Source organism: Ovis aries, chromosome 19 (genome assembly GCF_016772045.2).
Source record: "Ovis aries strain OAR_USU_Benz2616 breed Rambouillet chromosome 19, ARS-UI_Ramb_v3.0, whole genome shotgun sequence".
Classification (NCBI taxonomy): domain Eukaryota; kingdom Metazoa; phylum Chordata; class Mammalia; order Artiodactyla; family Bovidae; genus Ovis; species Ovis aries.
Genome location: NC_056072.1, coordinates 26177040 through 26203130, shown reverse-complemented (window position 1 = coordinate 26203130; position 26091 = coordinate 26177040). Strand labels below are relative to the sequence as shown.

Genomic DNA, 26091 nt, shown 5'->3' with positions numbered 1-26091 from the left:
ACTCTTGGGAAGGCATTTGGAAAAAGCTTATAAATAATCTTTTAGAGGTTGGGAGCCAATCCACAAATCATTCGGGAGTTAACAATAAAAAGAGTGTGTGTACTGGTTGAAACAGCTCCTTCATTTCACATGTTGGTTTTTTAAAAGATGGGAGGATTGCTGGGAACACACCTGGGTGAGAGATGGCCTCTTGAACGGAAGGTTTATGTTAACTCTAGTTCATAGAGTTCTGATCTCAGAGAGTGCTTCCTGATAGAGCTCTCATCGTTTCAGTCTGTACAGTTTTATACTGATAGATGGGTCACAGCCTCAGACAAAAGCAAGTGGCTATTGTGAAAAACAGTCCATGGAGGACTGCCAAGAAGAAATTCGCGCAATTGTGGTCTGTTGCAAAACACTTGAGTTTGCGAAAGAAGACACATCAATAATTCTATCAATAAGAAGAGTAATTTTGTGGCTGGTTTTTCCATCTCTGTTTCGTTTATTCATAGATAGAAATCTGAAGACTGTATTTTATTCTCAGCAACAGAGCAATGCTGTTGTTTAGGTATCTGGGAATTTTTTCAAGAGTTAGTGAGGAAGAAAAAATAAATCACCTTCTTAAACATGGAAAAGGTAAAAAAAATACTTAAAAATGGTTTCTTAGATGGGGATTATCTCTAAAATTACAACTTTCTAATCTATCTCTAGGTGCTGTAAACTACAATGACCCTGTGTTAATACCACAGACATCATAGTGGAACTGAAGGGAACTTAATTTACTGGTAAGAATATTGTCTTTAATCAGGTGCCTTATGCATTTTCAAAGCATTGGTCACACAGAGCTAGCCCCTTTGTAATCTGAAGGGCTTTCAGCTTTAGTAACTGTCCCTTGGATTTGGGTCAGTGTGGAATCTGACCTGAGTCCTCCTCTGGAGCTTGTTCAAACTCTTTGTGCAATACCAGGCTGAATTGTAACAAATTTCAAAGGGTTTGGAAGAGTGAGAAAAAAGTCTTCTTTTAAGGGCCAGATACACATAGATCTGGTTATGGGGAGGTTACTTGCCTCTTTTAAACTTCCATTTCCTAGTTCATAAAATTAGAATAATAGTGGTAATTTCCTATAGGTGTGGGTTAAATCAAATTATTTTGGTAATGCATATTAGCACTGTGTTGAGTCCATATGTTATTCAGTTAATTTTAACCTTTACTGTCATTATAAGTTTTTAAAGACAAAGTGATTTGAGACAAAAATAGCATTTTTATTGAAGTATAGTCGATAAATAGCATTATGTAAATATAGTGATGATATTATATATTATTGTAATTATAGTGATTCCCACTTTTTAAAGGTTATACAGGTTATACTACATTTATAGTTATTATGAAGTACTTACGCTAGTCCCCGTGATTTATAATATATCCTTTTAGCTTATATACCTAATAACTTGTTCACCTTAATCCTGTATTCCTTTATTGCCTCTGCCTCTATTTTCTCCCCACTGGTAACCACTAGTCTGTTCTCTGTATCTGTGAGTCTGCTCCTTTTTTATTGTTGTTGTATTCACTAGTTTGTTGTATGAGGAAAAAATGGTATTTTTTTCAATGAAGAATAATACTCTTTCTACTTTTTCAAGAGCACATTTTGTAACCAAGAGCATATGCACTCCTGTAGAATTATTTTTGGGTGCATGCAAAATGTTTCTACATACTGGTTGTATATGGGGACCTTAGTAACTATAAGGAAGGCAGTGTGGAAAAAGATGGGACTCCTTGAGTTTTTGAGTCATTGCTCCTTACCTACTTCCTGGTAACCAGGAGGGGCCTTCTAAATGAATGCAGGGCTATTCCAAGAAGAGGTCTATGGGGAAGCTGTTTGTGTGGTTTGGATAGCCTGTGCCCTCTGTCTCATTCAGATGAGGGATTTTACCCCTCTACTGTAGTGTGTAGATCTTTGGAACTCTGTGCAGTCTTTCTAACTCCAGTGAATCTACTGGTCTATTAGAAGATTAAAAAGCATTTGAGATATATTCCTAGAGAAAACTCTTCTTGAAATCTGATGAATAATCAAATCCTTTGATGATGAGTGGTTATTAGGAGTACATTTATTATGTTAAAACACTTTTATGATTTTATCCCAATGAATTTCTAGATCCTAAGAAATCTAGGTAAATCTTTTCAGAAATTAAAGGATGAAATACAATGTCTAGTGTATTAAATTTTAAAAAAAATGTTGGCACGCTGCCATGAGGAACCTTAACTGTGGTTGTGTCACGATGATATATTAATAATTGTGTCTTTTGACCTCATGGAAAAGGATGGCAACTTATAAAACAACTGCTCACTCATGACATACATTCTTAACTTCATTTTATTGTTATGTTTGTTTTCTTGTGTTCCTCTTGATGATCAATCAAATCATTATTTAATTCTACAAAATAAGTTCCCTGGCTGTCCATCCATTTTAGTGCTTGAGAAATTTAACTATGCAGCTTCCAGGAAGCGCTTAGGGAATTATAGTCCCTAAGGATACACACACAGACAGAAGCATGTACACACATATGCAAACATACTTCAGTGTTAATTTTCTTTTGAGAATCTTTGATTTAGAGAGCCCCTCACAATCTCCCAAGAATTAAAAATATGGGGTGAAATAATCCCCAAGAGACTGATAGGCTATAATATATGAATACTAATTTTGCTCTTATATTATTCAACACTAAAATGTGTCTGAACTTGTTCACAGCACAGTCCACATGTTTTAAGTGTAAAAAAAAAATTGAGCTTGAGTTTGTGCATAGCACATTAACATAGTTTTATTTATATGTTTCAATCATTGCCAATCCTATGTATAATTTATCCAGAGATGATACTATCTTTATATCTTAACAGAAGGATTAAGTAGTTGAATGATAGTGTCTGTATTTTTGCGGAAGGTCACAGTAAAATATGTACTCTGATAAAATGATGTATCACATTGGGTCATGTGCTGAGACTGGTTGCTGGTGCTTATCTCTACACATGGCTCCTCCTACTGATTTATGAATTTGAGTGAATTTTTTTTTTATCGGACTCTAGGCTGCATGTCCTGAGAGGAAGTAAGACAGAGTAGTATATTCCTTTTGCATCTTAGTATCATGCTGTTACTACCTAAGAGAAGATTGATTATAGCCAACCTCCCTTGCTGGTCTGTAAAGCTGTCATGAAGGTATAGATGATGTTCCAGTGAAATCCATGCCTACTCTCAGAAAGCATTTCACATGCTCAGTTATATCAGGGCTTGACTCCCATACTCTGGGGAGGACAAGTTATATCCGTCCTTTCTGAAATATTCTCAGTGCAGTGTGATGCATATACTCCTTTTGGTGGTTAATTTTAAATGTAAGTTTAACCAGGCTAAGGGATTCCCAGATAGCTGATGAAACATTATTTCTAGGTTTGTCTGTGAGGGTATTTCCAGAGGAGATTAGCGTTTGTGTTAGTAGACTGAATGAAGAAGACTGCCCTCACCAACTTGAGTGAGTATCATCCAGTTCACTGAGGGCGTGAATAAAACACAGACAGAGGAGGGTGGACTTGTTCTCTGTTCGAGCTGAGACACCCATCTTCTGCCCTCGGGCATCAGCATTCTTGGTTCTTGGGCCTTTGAAAAGAGTAATAGTGAAGTCGCTCAGTTGTGTCTGACTCTTTGCAGCCTCATGGACTGTAGCCCAACAGGCTCCTCCATCCGTGGAATTTTCCAGGCAAGAGTACTGGAGTGGATTGCCATTTCCTTCTCCAGGGGATCTTCCTGACCCAGGGATTGAACCCAGATCTGCATTGCAGGCAGATGCTTTACCATCTGAGGCACCAGAGAAGCATGGGCCTTTGAAATCATACTGATTATTCCACCAGCATTGCTGGTTCTTCAGTTTGCAGAGAATAGGTCATGGGATTTCTCATCCTCCTTAATCTTGTGAGACAATTCCAGTAGTACCTCTTTCTTTATTCCTGTATACATGCTACTGGTTCTGTTTCTCTGGAGATCTCTGGTGAATACACTGCACAGATGCAACTTGTTTGGCTGATCCTGCATCTGTCTTACTCTAATTCTGTTTTAGGCCTTACACTCAGTTTCAATAATTTGTGTACATATTTGTCTCAGTAATAGGTCTTTGAGGACAGAGTACAGTTCAGATATATATTTGCTTTGTTACCACTAAGCATAGAATGTAGCACCCGCTAGATGCTTTATAAAGATGGGGCCTGGAGAAAAAGGAAAGGAAGAACAGTGGGAGGAAAAGATTCTCCTGATAGTTTACTCCTTGGACACCTTCTGGGCTCAATTTAAATTCTCAGATTGCTTTTCTGCATCCTCTAATGTAGGCAATCATGCTGGTAGTTTCTAGTCTCACTAAAACTTGATTTCTGATTAATTCTCATGTCCCCTTAACTCTCCTTTCTCTAACATCCCCAACTGGCTAAGAGACGCGGGTCTTGTTGGCATTGCCTATGTCTAATTCACTTCAGGACCATTCTGAAATAAAAGTGTGAAGAATTGTTGAATGAGTCTTACCCAAAATGAAAGTCTCTCCTCAAAAGATTTGAAGTTGAAACTGAGTAAAACTGATATCCTGAGAAAGCAGTTCCTCTATTTTGAATAAAGGGCTAAGGTTTCAGTATCTTTTAAAATGGAGGCATTCTGAGATGGTAAGATTCCATTGGATGCTAAAATATTTTGCATGAGGAATGAGAGTTGCATATTTTAAATGGATGATACTAGGCAGGGTCCTTTTTCTCTTTTCCTCCCCATCATATAAGAACACCAAAACTAGCTCCATGCTCTTGTCCCAGAATTAATCATTCCTATCCGTATTTGATGTGTACACCTTTTCAATATTTATGGGCTGTTTTGTTCCTTTATTGTTGTTTAGGCACTCTTGAGACATTCAGAAGCCCCACGTTTCTTCCTTAGCCAAGCACTCCATTCCCTTCATCATTCTCGTGTCTGTTTTTTGGATCGCCTCCAGTTTGCATACATAATTTTGGTATCGAGGTGCCAAAAATATGTTTGTTTCAATGGGAGTCTTATTGAAGTTGCTTTTACTCAAATCACACACACAAATAAATGTCATCTCTAAAGCATGAAAATTCAGTGAGGGCTCCAAAGGGAAACTGAGAAATGCAAATATGTTGTTAAAATGCTACAGGTAGATTCTAAATCACTAGAGAAATGGCATCTCAAAATCAAACAATTGTAGAATGAGCATTATGTGAAGAATTTTCTTTTAAGGCCAAGGTTTGCGATCATTTTGCAGGTTTTGTTGTTACTGCCAGTCCACTGGCCTGTAAGATTTTAACAGGGTTGGGTTTGGTCTTCTTAGCCATTTTCTAATCATTTACTTCTTTTTTCTGTCTTTGCACTTTCAGAAGACAGAGTCTCTTTTCAGTGGGAAAAAAAGTTTCTATTGCTTTTCAGAGAAAAGACCAAAGCAAAATGTCCATAAAAATATTAAAGACAAAGAGACACTGAAACCCACCAAAACGTGGGTGATCTTTTAAATTAATAAATGGACATTGTGGATCTTCTATTGTCATTTAAAAAGGCTTTTCAAGTGGCAGCACAACATACTGCATGAATAAAGTGTCCGGGGACATAAGTAGAACAAGCAAACAAATGATTCAGAGTAAAATCCAATGAATAGAGAAAATTGTGTTCCCTCAACAAAATGCCATTTTTGCCCTAAGGCGATCCATGTTGGGGAAAAATACCATGTATAACATTGACACAAATCTTAAGCATCTCCCCTAAATAGCAGATTATATTGAACTGCAGATGTGTGAAAATATTTCAGGCCTTGGAGAGGAAGCAAACCAATGAAATACATCATTGCTATCACTATCTGGACTGGGGAGGGCGATGGAGCAGGCACTTCTGAGAGCCTGGTGATGAAGCAGGGAATTAGGAAGTAAATCAAAGCCTCTTATCACAGGCTAATATAGCCCATCATAAATGATCCTGCCGTGGAAGGAAGCCTTGTGCACAGAGATCAAAGATTGGAGCCTCCATAGAAACCACAACATTCCCTGCCCCAAAAAGAGCAAGAAAAGGAGTGAAACGGAGAAATGCATTGAAGCTCTCTAAGAACCCTGTACAGTATAATCTCCTTTTCTTAAGGGCAGCATTCACTGTTAGAAAAGTGAAAATGAATATTTTTAATAGTATGATTGAGGTCTGCCTTTAAGATAGTGAGTAGCTGGCACCGTTGTCTTGAGTAACTTTCTTGCAGACAGACTCCAGGAAGTGCTTCCTTATATTTGTGATCTTTCCAAGCCTATTTTAATATTTTCTTCACAACTACAAACAGCAGGTATGTTATATTTTATATTTGAGTGACTATTGTGTACTGACCTTGGGTTTGGTCAAGGATTTCATTCCCTGCTAATTGTTAATTTCTTGTTAACCAGTTAATCAACCCTTATGTGATTTTGGTATTTCGTTCCACATTGTGAATATAGGAAGTTCCTTAACTGTGTACAATATCTCTATACATCATACTCTCCTGTCATCATATTTTACATATTTTATAATGTATTAAACTTGTGTCATGTGTAAGATGACCGTAAAAGAAAATGAATCTTATAAATCACTTTACATTTGTCTAATATAGTATTCTTCATTCATTTGTAGGAAGCAAACTTTTTTAAAAAATTAATTCATTCAACAGTTATTTTTGTTTAACTATTAGGAGACACTTGGCTGAGGATACACCAGAAAACAAACAGGCAGTTTTTACCCTCGTAAATCTTATCTCTGTTATGGTAAACACATATTCATTTGATTATCACGCAAACAACTATGAAATTGCACCTCTGAAAAATGCTAGTTAGGAGAGTTAAATGAGGATTTGACTTAGGGGAGGTCAGAGAAAGCCTCTCTGAGAAACTGAGGCCTAATCAGAGGTAGGAAATAAACCCGGCAAGAGGGAAGTAAGAAGGATCCATTTGATTAGAGAATTTTATCACCATGGATTTATTTTTCTTGGAAGGGAAGTGGTGGTAGAAAATGAGTCCAGGTACAAGGCAGATAACCAACCCACTCCAGTATTTCTGCCTGTAGAATTCCATGGACAGAGGAGGCTGGTGGGCTCCAGTCCATGGGGTTGCAGAGAGTTGAACATGACTGAAGCAACTTAGTACACACGCACAGGCAGAGAATGGTGCAGCGGATAGTAAACTGATGAAGAGCCTAGGTTTGGCTAATTAGCCAACCTCTCTGAACCTCAGGCCTCTGATCGTAATCTTTACGTTACAGAACTGTCTCAGTGAGTGGTCGCTGTCATCATCGTCACCATCTTCATCTTGGGTTCTAGCATTGATTTGTAGTATGATTTTAGGCATATTATTTCGTTACTTTGAGTTTCAACTTCATACTTCTATGAAATGGGAGTGTTGGATTAAGATTGCAAGTTTCCTTCTTGCTCCAACTTTCCATGACTTTTTGGGCAAATCTAAAGCTGGAAATTTCATGCCAGATATGGGAAGTTTGTATGCTGACAGGTTGGGGAAAGTGTTGTTTGGGGGAAGTAAATTTTGAAAAGAAGCCCAGTCTCACCTTTTAGCAACTAATATTTCTATAAGTCACATTTTAGGAGTTTCTATTATCTTAGATTAAATTTTATAGCACATATTTCTTCTGCTAAAAAGCCTTTTGGTGGGACATTTAATTTCCCGTTACGGTTGGTTTCTCAAATCATTCCCTTTGTAATTGTCACATTTTTATAGTCCTGCTTAAAATGAATTTAGTTCTCCAACTAAAAATATCAAGCTGAGTTGGACATGGAAATTCTAGGACTGTAAAATCAAATGATAGAAAAATGAGGCTTCAGGCCAAAGTTTTCAACCACTGTAACATCTAGAAATACCTCCAGAATAGTGTTTTCTTATTTCTTATAAAATGCATAGGAATACGTATAAGATTCTTTTGGTCTAAGCAAAATTCTACAACATTTCTAAATCTAGAAGATGATTTATTTTATATCTTTGTATTTAAGTATTAATACAGAAATATGTGGTTTGATTGGAACATCTTCTTCACTCTGTTTATGTTTCACTTACTTTTGTTTCAGCTTTAAAAAGTTTACTTTAAACTTTATTATATCAAACACTTAACCTTGTTTTCTAGTGCTACAGGTATAAGAAAACTCAGATATATGTTTTTTTCCTACTTGGTATTTTAAAAACTCACTCAGATGTTTTGTGTGATAAATAGGCTAAGTGTTTATGTATATTTTGTCTTAATCTTTAAGGAATACATATTAAACATAGTAAATAGGCCAGGGACTATTGTCCCTAAATTCTGGGTTAAAAAACTGGGATGTTGATGCGTTCAAAGTCAAATGCAGGAACTTTCCTGGCAGTCCAGTAGTTAAGAATTCGCCTTCCAATACAGGGGGTGTGAGTTCCATTCCTGGTTCAAGAGCTAAGATCCCACATGCCTTAGAGTCAAAAAAACAAAAACCAAACAGAAAATAGAAGCAGTGTTGTAACAAATTAAATAAAGACTTTAAAATGGTCCACATCAAAAAAATCTTTTAAAAAAGTCAAATGCATATTTACTGAATAAGAATTAGATCTTCTATCTCCTAGCTTCTAGACTAGCGTGCATTTTACAATTCCTCCCTGATTTTCCAATGTAATAAAGACTCCTCCCAACTTAATAGAAGCATGTAAACCCCAACATGAATTAGGTATGGTTAAATTGGCCAATCATTGTCTGATTGGCCTCAATGATTATAGCATTAAATGATATTTCACGTTGATTTCTTCTGCTACTTTTTTCTTGTGCTATTTCCCGTTTTATTGGCCTTGGTATGGTTATGCTTTTCATTTGTGAATGTCCAATTATCACGCCTTCATGTTGGATGGAAGACTGATCAGCATGGATTAATTAAGGTAGTGAAATAATTACATTTATTATTATATAACTATATAGTAACCAGCATTAGCACGGCCTAATTATCTAGTGGTTATGAGCATGTGCTTAGGAGATTTGATTGAAGTGAGTTTGAATTTGACCTTCAGTACTTACTAATAATGTGAGCTTTTGTAAGTTACTTAATCTCTTTGAGCCTTAGTTTTTTTTTTCCTTTAGTAAAAGGAGATAATAGTACTTACAGAATTTATTTTTTATTAGATACAATTATATAAATGCATTGTATTTTATACATGGCAAAGCCTTGATAATTACTAAAAACATTACTTTTATTGCCTTGACTATAAGACTGTGTACATATTGAATTATGACCCTCCCTTAGCACCATGGTTTATATGATGGGATAGGTAGTGCCAATTTGATGATATTCAACATCTTTCACTAGGGATAAATTGTACTCAAGGGGGAATAACAGAGCTAGTATCAGAGAATAATCCTGCAAACAAGCAAGACAGAAGTATGAGTAAGCAGGATGGCTTAATGCTGTTTGGGTTTCAGAATTCAGAGGCTCCTGGTGCTGCTTCTCCCTCTGCTTTTCATATATGTTTTTGTTTGTAGGCTGATAAATTCCTTTAATTAAGTTCATTTGATTTGTGTTTATGTGACTCATTAATGAATCCAATAATACAATTTCGTAAACATGTTTCTTCATCCTTCAGTTAACATTTATTACTCTTTCGATGCCGTTCAGTCACTTGGTTGTGTCTGACTATTGTGACCCCATGGTCACACGGCAGGCCTCTCTGTACCTCACTTACTCCTGGAGCTTGTCCAAGATCAGACCCATTGAGTCGGTGATACTATCTAACCATCTCATCCTCTGCTGCCCTCTTCTCCTTTTGCCTTCGATCTTTTCCACATCAGGGTCTTTTCCTCTGTTTGCATCAGGTTGCCAAAGTACTGGAGTTCCAGCTTCAGCATCAGTCCTTCAAATGAATATTCACACTTGATTTCCTTTGGGATTGACTGGTTTGATCTCCTTGCTGTCCAAGGGACTCTCAAGAGCCTTCTCCAGCACGACAGTTCAAAAGCATCCATTTTTCAGTGCTCAGCCTTCTGTATGGTCCAACTTTTGTATCCATGCACGACTACTGGAAAGACCATAGCTTTGACTATACAGACTTTTGCCAGCAAAGTGACGTCTCTGCTTTTTCACATGCTGTCTAGGTTTGTCATAGCTTTCCTTCCAAGAAGCAAGTATCTTCTATTTTCATGGCTGCAGTCTCCATCTGCAGTGATTTTGGGAGCCCAAGAAGAGAAAAATCTGTCATTGCTTCCACTTTTTCCCTTTTTATTTGTTATGAAGTGATGGGAACGGATGCCGTGATCTTTTTTTTTTAATGTTGAGCTTTAAGCCAGATTCTTTGCACTCCTCTTCCACCTTCATCAAGAGGCTCTTTAGTTCCTCTTTGCTTTTTGCCATTAGAGTATTATCATCTGCATATCTGAGACTTCTCATTACTATTAACAGTGTTCTATTACCTTTTTATTTACATGGTTATTTTCCTTCTTCCTGTTACTAAAAATCTTACCAGGTGGTGCTAGTGGTAAAGACCCACCTGCCAATGAAGGAGACTAAGGTCAATCCTGGATGGGGAAGATCCCCTGGAGGAGGAAATGGCAACCCACTCCAGTATTCTTGCCCGGGAAATCCCATGGACAGGGCCAGGAAGGTGACAGTCCATGGACTCTCAAAGAGTTGGACACAACTGAAGCAACTTAGCATGCACGTGTTACTAAAAAGTAAATTCCTTTTGGAATTTCAACCCTCTTTCCTCTGGTATTGAAAAATCCGTAATACCTAGTAGACACTCAGGTAATATTGGTTGAGTCCATGGATAAAGGGAGAAAGGAGGGAATTTTGAAAAAATGCTCTCTAATCAAAAGTGTTTCCACATTTTTTTCCTGAATAGAGCTGGTAAAGATGCATATTCAGCATTTATTGAGAACTTAACGTTGAGCTTAGTCACCATGGAAGATGTTGGACATCTTTTGAGATCATTAGTGTCATCTTCATTTTATAAATGAGAAAATCGAGGAACAATGAGATAAAGTTATGGTGGTAGATTCTATAATCTACCCAGATCAGCCTTTGAGAACCAGCTATACCTTCTGTTGGGCTTCCCCGAGAGTTCAGTTGGTAAAGAATCCGCCTGCAATACGGGAGACCCTGGTTTGATTCCGGGGTCGGAAAGATCCCCTGGAGAAGGGATAGGCTACCCACTCCAGTATTCTTGGGCTTCCCTTGTGGTTCAGCTGGAAAAGAATCCACCTGCAGTGTGGGAGACCTTGGTCTGATCCCTGGTTTGGGAAAATCCCCTGGAGAAGGGAAAAGCTACCCACTCCAGTGTTCTGGCCTGGAGTCCATTATTCTGGACTGTACAGTCCATGGGGTCACAAAGAGTCAGACACAAATGAGTGACCTTCACGTTTTTCCAGTTCTATACCTTCTGTTGTTTGGGGTGCTTCCAACAATCAATACTCAGGGTCAGAGTTGCCTCAGATGAAGAGAGTACCCCTTTGTGCAAGGTCATGCCTCCTTTACAGGGGGACATCTACTATCTGATGTAGAGGGATGAAGACCCGGCACGCTTGTGCAAATTAGATCAGCTCTAAGGATCGTGCCCACTTCAGAGCTCCTTGAAGGGTGGGCTGAGGGTTCTCTTTAAGCTGAATCCCAGCTCAGCTTTTCCCTTTGGGTGTTTCAGCTTCCTTCCCTCTCTTCCCCATGCACTGATCTCAGATAGCTCATTCATAGACCAGAATGAGCTTTTCAGGGAAATCAACCTGCTATGGTAACTTCTCAAGATCCCTCCTCAGTAGAGAAGAGGCCTTTCTGAGGAGGTAAAGCTGGATTAAACCTTCAGGCTTGGGAGAAGTATAGCTCTTAAGTCGGAGCAGAGAAAGAACTAGATTTTTTCCTTAGGGTCTTAAAAGTGATTGTTGCAGCTGGAACACAAGGAGCTGGGAGGAGAGAGTCTTGGGAGGGTTGTGGGCCCCAGACTGTGCATGGCCTTGTAAGTCAGAGAAAGAAGCTAGACTTGTATTTTCCATTGTTTCTACCCTTCTTTATGCTTTGGCACCAGCATTCTCTTCCCCCTGTCTCTGGCTGTTCTGCCCTGTAGAGCCCATTTCTGTCCTATGAAATTGTACTTGAATTTGTGTTTTCTTTCAGAATGCTATTTTTAGATAGATCCTTTCATTCTTACCCTTCTCACTGGCTTCCTACTGTAATTATAGTCTCAAAAAGCAGTTGTTTTCTGGGAAAAGGATGTTTTGAGCTATTATCTGTGACTTAGTCAATTGTGTGTAGTTTAAGAGATGTCTTTCTTTATCCACTGAAAAGGCTAGACTTCCAGTTGCTATGATTCAAATGCAATGGGCGATATTTCCTAGAGTTTTGTGTGATTATAAAAACCTTCTTAGACATTTTTAATGATTATAGTTTATACCACATTGATTTACGAATGAGAGGTCATTCAAATGACCTCTAGAATTCAATAACTTCTAGGTCATGAAGAGGCACAGATGGGCATTATGCCATCTTTGTATCTGATAACTGGCAGGTATGTGTGGGTGTGTGTGCACTCTCTGGATAAAAGTGTAAATGCTAAAGGTTTTCATTTATTTTGGGCAAGTGTCATTCCTTGATGGGAGAAACTTAGTATCTGAAATCTCAAATCTGGAAAATGCAGAGCAGGCTTTATTTTCTTGTCTTGTTTTCCCCCAGTATTTCCTGACAACCTAGAACAGTAGTTCGCACCTTTTAGTGCCAATAATAATTACTTGTGGCACTCTTTAGATCTAAGGCTGTCTGGGCAGCTATTCTAACTTTGTAGGTAAAGCTCAGATAGCTGGTTTTTGTTGTTGTTGTTGTTGTGGGGGTTGCTCTTTTCAACTTCTACTCATGATTTTATTGACAAGCAGAGTTGAGAAGCACTGGTCTGTTAAAATACCTAACAGGAAGGTATCTGGGAAGTGAGGGTATTTCTTTTTTTGCCTGGTATCACACTCTCACCTTTAAAAAAAATTTTTCTGGGATCTTTGTTCTCGTTTCCGAAAGGACATTGAATTACCTAGAATTTACAGCATCATTCATCAATGAATGTTTTTGCTTCTTCACTTTCTTTGGGTTTCTGCTTAGAACTAATCATATGTTAGACAAAGTAAGAGTTCCATGCCTTAGTTTGTGCATGTGTGTGCATGACAGAAGAAATGAGAAAGAGAAGCAATATTCATGAATGCAGTTTGAAAAAAAAGATAAAACTTTGATAAGTATTCTATATCCTTGTCTTTTATTAAATCTCTAAATTCATGGCTCCTCTGTCCATAGAATTTTCCAGTCAAGACTACTGGAGTGGGTAGCCATTCCTTTCTCCAGGAGTCTTCCCAACCCAGGGATCGAACCCGGGTCTCCTGCCTTGAAGGCAGATTCTTTACCGTCCGAGCTGCCAGGGAAGCCCAGTGTATACCACCAGAGCATGTAATTTCACCCATTATACAGTAAAGCAGCAGAGCTTCTCCTTTTGAGGGATGTACATTTGTTACACAGTTTTAAGGAAGAAATTCACATGGAGTACAAATGAATGGTGTTCCCTGAAGTTGTACAAGGCGGCGCTGTTGCTTTGCATATAGGGAAGAAGGACTTAGCCCAGTGGTTTTCAACCAGGGGTAATTTTGTCCTCCAGGGGACATCTAGTACTATCTGGAAACATTTTTACATTTTTGGTTGTTACCTTTGGGACAGAGGTAGAGAAATGGGCTGCCACTAAACATTCTGCAACACAGAGAACAACCTCCCATAAAAAAGGAATTATTCTGCCCCAAATGTCATTCACACTGAGGTGGATAAACTCTGACTTAGAGACGTAGCTATCCTGCATCCACAAAATTCCCATGGAAATTTGGAGGTGAGCGCAGGAATCTTATGTATCAAGTGCTGTATTCTCAGTGCCTAGCAGAGCAGTTGGCATACAGTGGTTGCCCAGTTATTTTGGGATTACTGAATGAGTCAACGCTTTGGACTGGACAGCCTTGTATTGCCAGACCTAGAATCTAGGCAAAAGGATTACAAGCAAGAACTGAGTCCTGCCTGTGTCTGTGGTTGTCCTTACATGGAAACTACAGTTCAAGGGAGACTTACTATGTAGGTGATTAAAGATATTTCCATGGATTTTCCATGGTGCCTGGCATTCTCTAATTCATTATTCCTTAAAGTTTTGTCCACCTGGGCTGCTTTAGGGGTTAAGGCTTCATTTCTCCTCTAACATGGGGACATTAGTTTTAATTAGTTATGGGGTGAGTACCACTGATGGAATATAAAATAATCATAGGTAATTTAAGATTAAATAGCAGGCATATGCATCAAACATTTTTCATTTTTAATTCTCTTTCGGTTACTTCAGATTAAGTAAAAAAAAAAAAACCACATAGATTTGTGCTTGTATGAGTTTATAAATTTTAACTTTCTACTATCTCTTTCTCATAAAAAGAGATCAGACTTCAAAATCCAAGATTCAGCTGGTTAAAATGTCTGTGTAGAACTTAATTGTTGAGGTTTCAATGTATCTATTTTTTTATGGAATGTGGTACTTAGGTCCCATTTTATAGTAGTGAGAGAACATTTTATCTTAAAATACTTTCAATTGAAAAGTCAGTTAAAAATAAGTGCAGTAATCCATGCATATGAAAAAAATCATGAACATATCACTTGAATGACTTGAAAAACTTTGAATTTGTTTTTTGTTAATTTGGCATCTCCCCTGGAGGAAGATGGACTCTTGAGAACACCAGGCTGGGTGGTTCCGACAGAGGCAGCATGTTCTGGGGATGTGTTTATATGTCTAAGGGACCAGGTGGGAGAAGTTGATGGAGGCTGGGAGAGGGCAGCCCCCAAAAGAGGGAGCAAGCCCTGGAAGGACACACTGTCCTTTTAAAGGCCAACTATATCAACTTCAAACGTTCAGTTCTTCCCACGAGGCTGTCTGTCAGGGCAGCACCGACATGCCTCCTGGTTTGAGAGGCCTGTAAGAGTAAGAGGGGCTATTGTTTCATGGGGCAGTCAGTCCTACTGTTTTGAGTCATGGAATTCTGAATCATGAGTCATAGATTCTCTTAGTCAGCAGGACCTCAGCTGTCCTTTAATTCAACCATTCCTTTGGGCTTGAAGGCATTTGCATTCCCATTGCCCTAAGTGGTCATTGACCCCTACTTCACCTCCTCTGACACAGGGGCTCCTTCCTGAGGCTTCCAGGCCCATGTCTGTGTAACTCTAAACCTAGAGCTAAGTTTGTATAAGCCTCAAATATCTCTCCCAGGAATTTTCTTTTGTTTCTTCCAGTTCTGCTCTTTAGACCCCACAAAAAAAAAGTCTTATTCCTTTTCTATGACCCTCTTATGTTTGAAGAGAAAACTTATATCTCACTTGAGTCATCTTTTTTCACAGGAAAACATCCCCAGGTCCTTCTACTCTTCTTTCCATGGGATGCTGTCTGTCCCACCTCTCATCATGGGAGCTCACTTCTGAATGAGCTGTTAGTATGAATCCATTAAACTGAAGCACCTAGACCTGTATAAAAATTCCCGAGTGTCTCTTGGGGGAGAAAAGTAAAGTGTGACAATCACATTCTTTATTCTAGATCCATTAATATTATTATTATTATTTTACTATATTCTAGGACTGCCAACGTTTGGGCAATTTTATCACATCATTCTTGAACAGTCTTTTTATTTTTTATTTTTATTTTTTAAATTTTAAAATCTCTGGTCATCCCCATGTACCAGCCCCAAGCATGCTGCATCCTGCATCAGACATAGACTGGCGATTCAATTCACATGATAGTATACATGTTAGAATGTCATTCTCCCAAAGTCCGTTATACACATCTGTGTCTCTTTCCTGTCTTGCATACAGGGTCGTCATTGCCATCTTCCTAAATTCCATATATATGTGTTAGTATACTGTATTGGTGTTTTTCTTTCTGGCTTACTTCACTCTGTATAATCGGCTCCAGTTTCATCCATCTCATCAGAACTGATTCAAATGAATTCTTTTAACGGCTGAGTAATACTCCATTGTGTATATGTACCTCAGCTTTCTTATCCATTCATCTGCTGATGGACATCTAGGTTGTTTCCATGTCCTGGCTATTATAAACAGTGCTGCGATGAACATTGGGGTACATGTGTCTCTTTCAATTCTGGTTTCCTCGGTGTGTATGCCCAGAAGTGGGATTGCTGGGTCATAAGGTAGTTCTATTTGCAATTTTTTAAGGAATCTCCACACCGTTCTCCATAGTGGCTGTACTAGTTTGCATTCCCACCAACAGTGTAGCATTTATTGCTTGCAGATTTTTGGATTTTTAAAGAAAAAGACTATAACTGTGCCACACTGTCTTCATTTTAAACATCTTTTTAATAAAAATATGTGTGATTTGTGTTATGTGCATGTAGGAGGACATAGGAATTGCGGGGAAGTAGACAGCATATTGAAAAGCAGAGACATTACCTTGCCAACAAAGGTCCGTCTAGTCACGGCTATGGTTTTTCCAGTGGTCACGTATGGATGTAAGAGTTGGACTGTGAAGAAAGCTGAGTGCCAAAGAATTGATGCTTTTGAACTGTGGTGTTGGAGAAGACTCTTGAGAGTCCCTTGGACTGCAAGGAGATCCAACCAGTCCATTCTAAAGGAGATCAGCCCTGGGTGTTCTTTGGAAGGAATGATGTTAAAGCTGAAACTCCAGTACTTTGGCCACCTCATGGGAAGAGTTGACTCATTGGAAAAGACCCTGATGCTGGGAGGGATTGGGGGCAGGAGGAGAAGGGGACGACAGAGGATGAGATGGCTGGATGGCATCACCAACTTGATGGACATGAGTTTGAGTGAACTCCAGGAGTTGGTGATGGACAGGGAGGCCTCAGTTCAGTTCACTTCAGTCCCTCAGTTGTGTCCGACTCTTTGCGACCCCATGAATCGCAGCATGGCCTGGCTGCAACCCCAGTTCATGGGGTCTCAGAGAGTCGGACACGACTGAGCGACTGAACTGAACTGAACTGAACTGAAGAGTAAACTGTTCAGTACCAAGAGAAATTAGAAATTTGAAGACATATGAGATATCTGACATCATATGCAAGCTGAGAAGCAAGACATAAGTTTTATTTTTCTTAGCCCGTTTTTACGGAGAAGGCAATGGCACCCCACTCCAGTACTCTTGCCTGGAAAATCCCATGGATGGAGGAGGCTGGTAGGCTGCAGTCCATGGGGTCGCTAAGAGTCGGACATGACTGAGCGATTTCCCTTTCACTTTTCACTTTCATGCATTGGAGAAGGAAATGGCAACCCACTCCAGTGGTCTTGCCTGGAGAATCCCAGGGATGGGGGAGCCTGGTGGGCTGCTGTCTATGGGGTCGCACAGAGTCGGACACGACTGAAGCGACTTAGCAGCAGCAGTAGCAGCAGCCTGTTTTTAAACTTATACATATATATGCACACACACATACATATACATATATGCATACATGCTCAGTCACTTCAGTTATGTCCGACTCTTTGCAACCCTATGGGCTGTAGCCTGCCAGGCTCCTTTGTTCATGGGATTATCTAGGCAGAAATACTGGAGTGAGTTGTCATGCCCTCCTCTAGGGGATCTTCCCAACCCAGGGATCAAACCTGCATCTCCTGCATTGTAGACAGATTCTTTACCACTGAACCACTGGGGAAGCCCTATATGTGTGTGTGTGTGTGTGTGTGTGTGTGTGTGTGTGTATAGTGGTTTAGTTGATAAATGGTGTCCGACTCTTTGTGACCCTATGAACTGTAGCTGGCCGGGCTCCTCTGCTCTGGGATTTCCCAGGCAAGAATACTGGAATGGTTTGCCATTTCCTTCACCAGAGAAGCCCATATATATATATATGCGTATGTGTTATAGAAATAGGAAGTGGCAACCTGCCCCCCCAACATTTATATATATAATAGGAGCATAATTGCTTTACAATGTTGTGTGTATACATAGCTATATGTATACTATATCCCCATCCTTAGCCTGTTTACAGGGAGTTTTTCCTCCAACTTTGGTCCTTGAACCACTTATATCAGCAATATCTTATCAGGGAGGTTTTGCCTGAATATCCCATTTTGCTGTCTCATTCATCATTCCCTGCAATTGCTTTCCCTATTTTATTTCTACTCCTGGCTTTTATTGCTTCCAAGCATTTTATTTATACATTAAACCAATGGATTAAAGCAGGGACATTGTTTTTCACCAGTGTATCCACAGAACTGAGCACACAGCATAATATCTGTCACAATAAGATTTTGTTAATGAATAATTGAATAAATGAGTAAAATAATTTCTTGGGATGTTAATTACATATGTAGATTCCTGGGCTCCACTCTGGACCTGCTGAATTAGAATTTCTGACTGCAGGGCACAGGATTCTAATAATTAATCTGTGTTCTAAAATTTCAGCAGAAGTATTTTTGAATGAGTGCACACAATGTTCAGTACACTAAAAACTGAAAATAAAATACAAGAAATGAATCTTTGGAATGTCATAAAATGGTTCTTCTCTTTTACATTCTTAAAAGACATGAATCTGTACCAAGCCATTAGAAACAACAGTTTCCATCTTATGCTTTAAGTCATTTGCCTATTGCTGACCAATTTGGGATCACTACCTCCCAAACCATAACATATGCTATAAAGTATGCTTGTCATTTAAAGAGGTAAAAAGGACTTAATAAAACCTGTTTTGCTGTATAACAGTGAGCTCAGCCTGGTGCTATGTGATGACCTAATGGAATGGATTGGGATTGCAGTGGGAGGGAGCTTAAAGAGGGAGGGCCTATGTATATACTCATGGCTGATTCATGCTATTGTATGGCAGAAACCAACACAATATTATGAAGCAATTATCCTCCAATTACCAAAAAAAAGAAAAAAAATCCCTTTTTGACTACAATGCCACTATAGCTTGAGGAGTCACTCTTACTTCCTAAATCACATTCTCATGCTATTACGATAACAAAGATCTATACTTATATGGGAACTTGTAGGCTACTGTAACTTACCAGACAGACAGATGGGAAGATCATTTTTAAAAGGTAACTCATTGGCACTGGGGTATAGTTTGTGAAACTTGTTCAAGATTCTGACCTCAAAAATCAATGCATTGGATGGTAGAAATAAAAGAGCTACCTAAAAGCTTCCTATGGAAGGAGACACTCTTATTTTCCTATAAACTTCATTGCTAATAAAATAAGGGGGGAAAGCAGTAAGAAATAAATAAGATTAGGAAACCCAAAATGGTTTTTAAATGAAATTATTTTCCCCAGACATTTTCATGAAGTCTCAGCAGCTTTGCAACCACCAGCTTGTTGGAAATCAGCCTGGTTTTTGACAGTTTGAGAAACCATTCTGTCTGCCCCCTTTTCTACTTATTAAATTAATTGTACTGAGTTTGTTTTTCAGAAATAAATGAGAATCATCTGAAGGATGAGCTAAGCTGTTAAATCCCATGGTGGTTTGGTCGCTTAGTTCTGCCTCCCAGGTCTCTGGACTGGACAAAACCCCTGTTTTTACCCTTGATCATTGTACAAAGAGAAGGTCTGGCATTGCGTAATACAAGCAGAGTGAAACAAAATCGCACACAAAAATTACTCAATGCTGCGATTCACCGAAATATTATCTATTTAACATGATGTTTGCTTAATTTTTACCTCCGAGTAAACTGCTGGGTCTTAAAAAAAGGTAGAAAGAAAAAAGGGGGGGAGGAAGAAAGGAGGAAGAGAGGGAGGGAGGTGAGGGAGGGAGGTAAGGGAGAGGAGAAAGCATTCAGGCTCCTCTGTCCTTCACCATCTCCCAGAGATTGCTCAGATTGGTGTCTGCTGAGTCACTGATGCTATCTGTCTCATCCTTGGTTGCCCTTTTCTCCTTTAGCCTTCATTTCCCCCCAGCATCAGAGTCTTTTCCAATTGGGTAAGGCAATGGCACCCCACTCCAGTACTCTTGCCTGGAAAATCCCATGGACGGAGGAGCCTGGTAGGCTGCAGTCCATGGGGTCGCTAAGAGTCGGACACGACTCAATGACTTCATTTTCACTTTTCACTTTCATGCGTTGGAGAAGGAAATGGCAACCGACTCCAGTGTTCTTGCCTAGAGAATCCTGGGGACAGGGGAGCCTGGCAGGCTTCCGTCTATGGGGTCACGCAGAGTCAGACATGACTGAAGTGACTTAGCAGCAGGCTCTTCACATTAGGTGGCCAAAGTCCTTAATGACAATCCTTAGTGACAGTTTTATATAATCTCATTTAGATATTTCAAAACTATTCCTCCCCATAGTTCAGAATGGTCCTGAAATATGAGGACTGAATAATGTTTAGTCCAAAACATGGTGCAAAGTGAGGGAAATTTGGAAAGTAGATTCTTCTGTCAGTTTCCCTGCTAAATGCTTTGCATGCAAGTAGAATCCAGATGCCCAAGCAGCTAAGTTTCTCAGAAATAGGATTGAGCTGCCCCATCGACCCGCTTCTGTCCACTCTAGTGCCCTGAGACTTGTAGTGATTCATCAAATGAACTCCTCGCCATCTGAAAGAGCTAATTTAGTGTCATCCCCAGGGTGGTGGTATTGATGCATTAAGAGGTTATAGCTCTTGGAGTAGTTAATGAAAAAAAAAAAAAGTACGCAATGGACGTAATGAACATTTAACTGAAAATTTGTCATGTATCCTATGGCTCTGAATTTCAGCAACTTCTTCACTGTACCACTGTGACATGTTTCCTGTTTGTTCTTTTGTTTTCTTTTAAGAAGGAATAATGTTAGAGAAAGGAGATGAGCATTTGTTACCAGAAGCTTCCAGTGATGAAACGTGCTAGACAAGATGTAAGAGGTCCCTTGTTTCCACTTTCATTTGTCACTGCCCCAGATCGCTCCCTCTAGCTAAGATTTATTCACATAATTGATTTATTGAGTCAGCTTCTTAAAGACAACAATTACGTTATGTTTATTTATGCATATATTTGCTTTTATATATCTTACTTTCAGATTTTTACAGACCTTGGAACGTAAAGAACATTCACCCCATCTGTGATGGGTTAGTAGTGGGTGTTGAAAGAGTAATTTTAAGGATGCCAGTTTTTGCTTTGTCCTTAGCTCCATACACTTGCATAAGCTACTTTGATTATATCCATGTGCAGAGTCACAGGGTGGTAGCGCAAAGGGCTAACATTGATTTGAAAAGAATGACCTTTTCCTGTGTGTTCCTGCCCAGGGGTCGGCTTTTCTAAGATGGATAGTGTCCATAGGCTGCACTGTCACTGTAGATGGATTTACAGAAATGCCCTGTAGTTTTTTGTTCTAGTTTCTTTCTCTATTGGATGCGTCAGTCTGGTGCTGTCATTCAGACCTCACTCTAAGGATAACCAATGAGCAGTTAAATGAGTTGAATGATTCTTTTTATGTACTCTATTTAAATGACACTAAACTCATTGCCACATGAATAGGACAGGTGAATTATTTCTTTGTGCACTTTAAAAAAGTCCAAGCAGTAAATGATACTGTTCATAGCCTCCACCTTTATTGCTCTCTTTCCTACACCAGGGAATCATTTTGAAAATGAACTTGTAGAGGTCCTATTTGTATTCTAATGGAAATAAGAACTTGGTAGTATTAATACTAAAATTGCATAGGCTTTTGAATAAACAGATCATGCAGAAAGGGAGAAGTAGTTTTGAAAACAACACTATAAAAGATCAGTGATGAGAATACTGGCAGTTTGCACCTTTGATAACTCAAGACTGTCACACTTTCACAATGTCCCTGACGTGTATCATTTATATATACTATGGAAATATATTGTAGACCTACTGCGTGCCATACATGAAGCCTGCAGAGGCAAATATTCACTTCCTATCTTTGAGATATTCTGAATTGGGGGTTTGGGGACTGCTCATTATCTCAGAATGAATGATACTTGCTCTTTTAACAAAGGGCATTCTGATTAATAAAATAGTCTTGGGCTTGTAGGGAAAATGTGTCATTCTGTTATACAAAGACCTTCTTTCTTTTTTCATAATGGATTATTTGCATAAAAGTCCAGAAAGCTAAGTGAATTAGACATCTACAACTCTGCCTAAACATTTCTTTCCAGTCCTTGCTTCCTGGTTTATGATTCCAAGCGTTTTTGACAGAACTTTGGCTTGGACGTTGGGAAAGGACTACAAGTGAGATACAGACTTTCATCTATTTTTAAAATGAGATATAGATACTTTGTAAATTTACTATTGTGATACTTTTATATCACTTACTGCTTTCTATAACCTAAAGAATAGAGCTTTTTCTCTATCCTCATTTTATAAATAAGGAATTGAGGTTCACACTGAATTTCTTTTAGTCAAAAACTACTGAGTTTCTGAGTTGAAATACAAAATCTGATTGATGTGATCCCCAAGCGCACAAGAAGGATAACATTATGGAAGGAAGGAAGAGGGTAGCTCCTACTCAGAATGTTTCTCAAATTTCTATACAGTAATATATTTTCCCTACATTCATTCAAAACCTTTGTGAGAGAGGTGTGGGAAATACAGTGGCAGGAACATTTAGGTATGCACAATGAAGCAGAGGGTTTAATGAGGTGGAATTTTAAGGTTTTTAAACTTGATGGTTGCTGTAAGGAAAATGAGGTGGTAAATTTGGATAAACATTCCAGGGATCTTCGAGAATAAAAGAGGTTTCTCCTCAGTATTCAAAGTTTTTGAAATCTCTAGTGCCTAGTCAAAATAACAAGCCTGCTAAGGAAAATAAATAAAAATGAATAAGTCATTCCATACAGAGAAATAAATGGTGCCAGCAGGTATTTAAAGGGGGTGGCAGTTCTGGGTCTCTGCACCTCGTCCACTCAGAGCAGATCAGTTTCTCAGTGGCCGTTGTGGAAAAGTCTATAAAATGTGATAAGGTTAGTAACCATGGCCAATGTTGTTGTGCAGCATCCTTGGGTAAGCATAAATGCCTGGAAAAAGAGCCTTCTTTCTTGCATTTTGAAAAATTAGGTGGCCTAGTTGGCACATGTTACCAGCAGCTGTGGCAACAGCAGCAATCTGGTGAGGAGCCGGGTAGGCGCTGACCATGAGGCTCTATCTTCATGACAGGCAGACTGTTTTTCTCAGATTGTAGGTTTCTTTGGGATGTCTTGGAGTTGATGGAACTTATGGAAGAATTAGTCCCTTTCCTGAATATGCAGGCTGGCACAATACCTCTTTATTTGTAAAAATGTTAAGCTCTGGCTTTGGCATCAGTAACATTAGGATAGAGGGTTGCTCTCTGATGGGGTGCAAAACTTCTCCCTCCTTCTCTTCTAGGTTCTTTGGTTGGTCTAATAATTAAATTAACGTGAGACAGACTACAGAAGAAAAACAAACTTAATTTTGGATTCAGGGAGCTCCATAAAAAAGAAAAGAAAGAAAGAAAGAAAAATAGGAAACTCAAGGTCAGTCAGTCACTTGTGGCTTATATACCATCCTGAGTTAAGGAGACAGGAGTAGGAAACTTGGGCTTCAAAAATGTAGAAGCAAATCCATAGGAAGGTGAAAAGAGCATGTTTGGTAATCAGATGTTTGCCTTGTCATGCAGATATGTCTTCGAGATATAAAAATTATCTCTGATAATAGCTCTCTTCTAGGTACAGGCCCTCTATCTAAATTTTTATAGGCAGTTAAAGTGAAAGTGAAGTCGCTCAGTCCTGTCTGACTCTTCGCGACCCCATGGACCGTAGCCTACCAGGATCCTCTGTCCATGGAATTTTCCAGGCAGGAGTACTGGAGTGGGTTGCCATTTAGGCAAAAAGCTTTACCTGAGTCTGCTGGGTCTTAATTGGCTTCAGCTGGAAAAAAATCCACAAGGCGAAATGGCACACTCTGGGGTGGTGGTGTGTGTGGCTCCCCGCTCAGCAGCAACCTATCTCAGAGAAATTGTGTAGGTTTCATGCATTGAGAAGTTAGGATGAGAGATAGTGTGGTTTTCACTTAGAACAAATAAGCTAACAGCACATGGGATAGTCCCGAAATACCTGTGAGCACAGTGCGGCTCCCTGAAGCTCTCAGGTGGGAAGGGAGGTTCTTAAATCAGTGAAGCAACACTTCAGGGTGCTACTCTAGGGCACTCCAAGACACAGTTGTTTACCATTCATATGATCACAACAGTAGTTCTTAGAGCAATAGTTATTAACCAAAGCTGTTCCCTGATTCTCTTAGGGTCCGGTGCTATAGAATGAATATTTGTGACTCGTTGAAAATTGCTAAGCTGAAGCTGAATCTCCAGCGAGATGGTGTTAGGAGGTGGGGCTTTGGGAGGCAATTAGGACTTGAGGGTGGAGTCTTCATGAATGGTATTAGAGCCTCTAAAAGAGCCCCACAGAGCCCTTCACCCCTGAGAGATCCCAGCTAGAAGACTGCCGCCTGTGACGCCGAAGAGGATTCTTACCAGGCACTGAATCTGCCAGCGCCTTCATCTTGGACTACTGCCCAGCCTCCAGAACTGTGAGAAATAAATTTCTGTTGTTTATAAGCCACACAGTTTACGGTACTGTTATGACAGACTGAACAGACTAAGACATCCAGGAAATCATCTCACCTGCCCCCTGACTTGAAATGCTAGGAACTAAGTCTGCGGGAAGCTGGTTGGTGACTAATCATGGGTCTACACCTCCATAGCTTTTACCAGCATAATTTATCCTCATTATTTTTCATATTGGTGAGTCTGCTCCCTTGCCTTCATCTGCTATTTGCGATATGTTTTTCATATTTCACAGTGGTAAGGATCCTAGGCTTTTGTTAGTCTGTGCCCCTTCCCTGTATACATCAGGTTTTAAACAAATACCTATAAAACAGCTGAAAAAAAATAAGTGATACCATTTTTAAGGCAGATTTACTTGGTAGCAAGATCCCTTCTCAAAATTACTCTAAGAAGCTTCATGCTATCATTTCCCTCATGACTTGTGGCTCCAAATATAATGAGAATTTGTTTCTTTGGCCTGGTAGCAACTTCCTTTGCATAAAATTCTAATTAACCACTATGAGGAGATTTAGGCCTTAGGTTGGAATTATTCATTTTCTTCTATTTTCTGTTCACATTTTAGTTTTTATTTACTTCTCCTTAAAATTGTATTCACTTCCTAAGAACTTTTAGTGCTTTCAAGTTTCCAGTGGCTGATATTACCTTAAATTATGAGAATTTAAATTTTTTTAATTTTGCCAAAGGAAAATTTAAATGTATCCCATCTGTAAAGTTTCCCCTCTTGAGAATCTAAAATCACCTTATACATATTATATTCATGATCTTCAGTGATTTAACATTAACACCTAGTTAAGTTCTTTTGTGCATCTCAAAGGCAAGGCCAGCTTCATGTTGATTTTCTCCTTTGAGTTCTATAAAACTCAAGAAAAATGCTAAATACAGTATCACTTGCTGGTAACTTCTGATTTATGAGATATTTTGTTAAAATAGATTTAAAGTATGAAATCTGATAAAACAATAAGAGCAAATTGAACACATTTTCATAAGAAGTTCTAACGATTTTCATAAACATGCTTTTGTCAGTATTCTCATCTCTAACCATGAGTTTGGTCGGTTGCGCTGGTGATGGTCAATTTTAAAAGGGTATATCTTTCCTATGAAGAAAAACTTGTTTGGTTTTTAATCACAGCTGGTAGTTTATTCAATTCATATTTGTTGACATTGTCACGTTTTTTGTTTATTCTTGCTCTAAATGTGTTTTGTCCCAACACCTGTTCAATAGATTTAATTCTCTGCATGCAGATCTTGGTATATTCCACAAGCATCTATGTTTTGTTTTATCTCAAACAGTGAGTCAAACACTAATTTTGCAAAAATGAAGCATAAAATTTTCTAGAAGCCATAGCAGTGATATGAAAAAGTATTTTCAATGATGACGAGTTGGTGCTTTGGATTCAATTTCATAATTAATGGAATTGTTTATACATGTTCCTTTTCCTTTACCCAAGATTGTTATACATGTCATAAATATATGTTGCAAAGTTTAGTAATTATTCAGACACAGCTATGAATTTTAATTTTATTTAGTGGACTGAAAAAAACTAAAAAATAGTATTTGGAGTTTGGCAGGT

General features: G+C 38.9%; 1 protein-coding gene across 40 annotated transcripts in view; it reads left to right on the top strand.

The window, feature by feature from the left end:
* CHL1 (cell adhesion molecule L1 like) overlaps window positions 1-26091 on the top strand; it is a 229243-nt gene that overhangs the window by 39216 nt on the left and 163936 nt on the right. For 28 of the 40 annotated variants that reach the window (XM_060402885.1, XM_060402862.1, XM_060402866.1 and 25 more), the window contains one exon: window positions 691-764. The exons of 4 other annotated variants lie outside the window; for them this stretch is intronic. The gene's annotated coding sequence lies outside the window, so the exon portion shown is untranslated. Of the gene's footprint in view, window positions 1-131; window positions 616-690; window positions 765-24375; window positions 24698-26091 lie in introns of those variants that run through there. 8 more of the 40 variants (XM_060402870.1, XM_042235952.1, XM_060402874.1 and 5 more) reach the window with 6 other exon arrangements.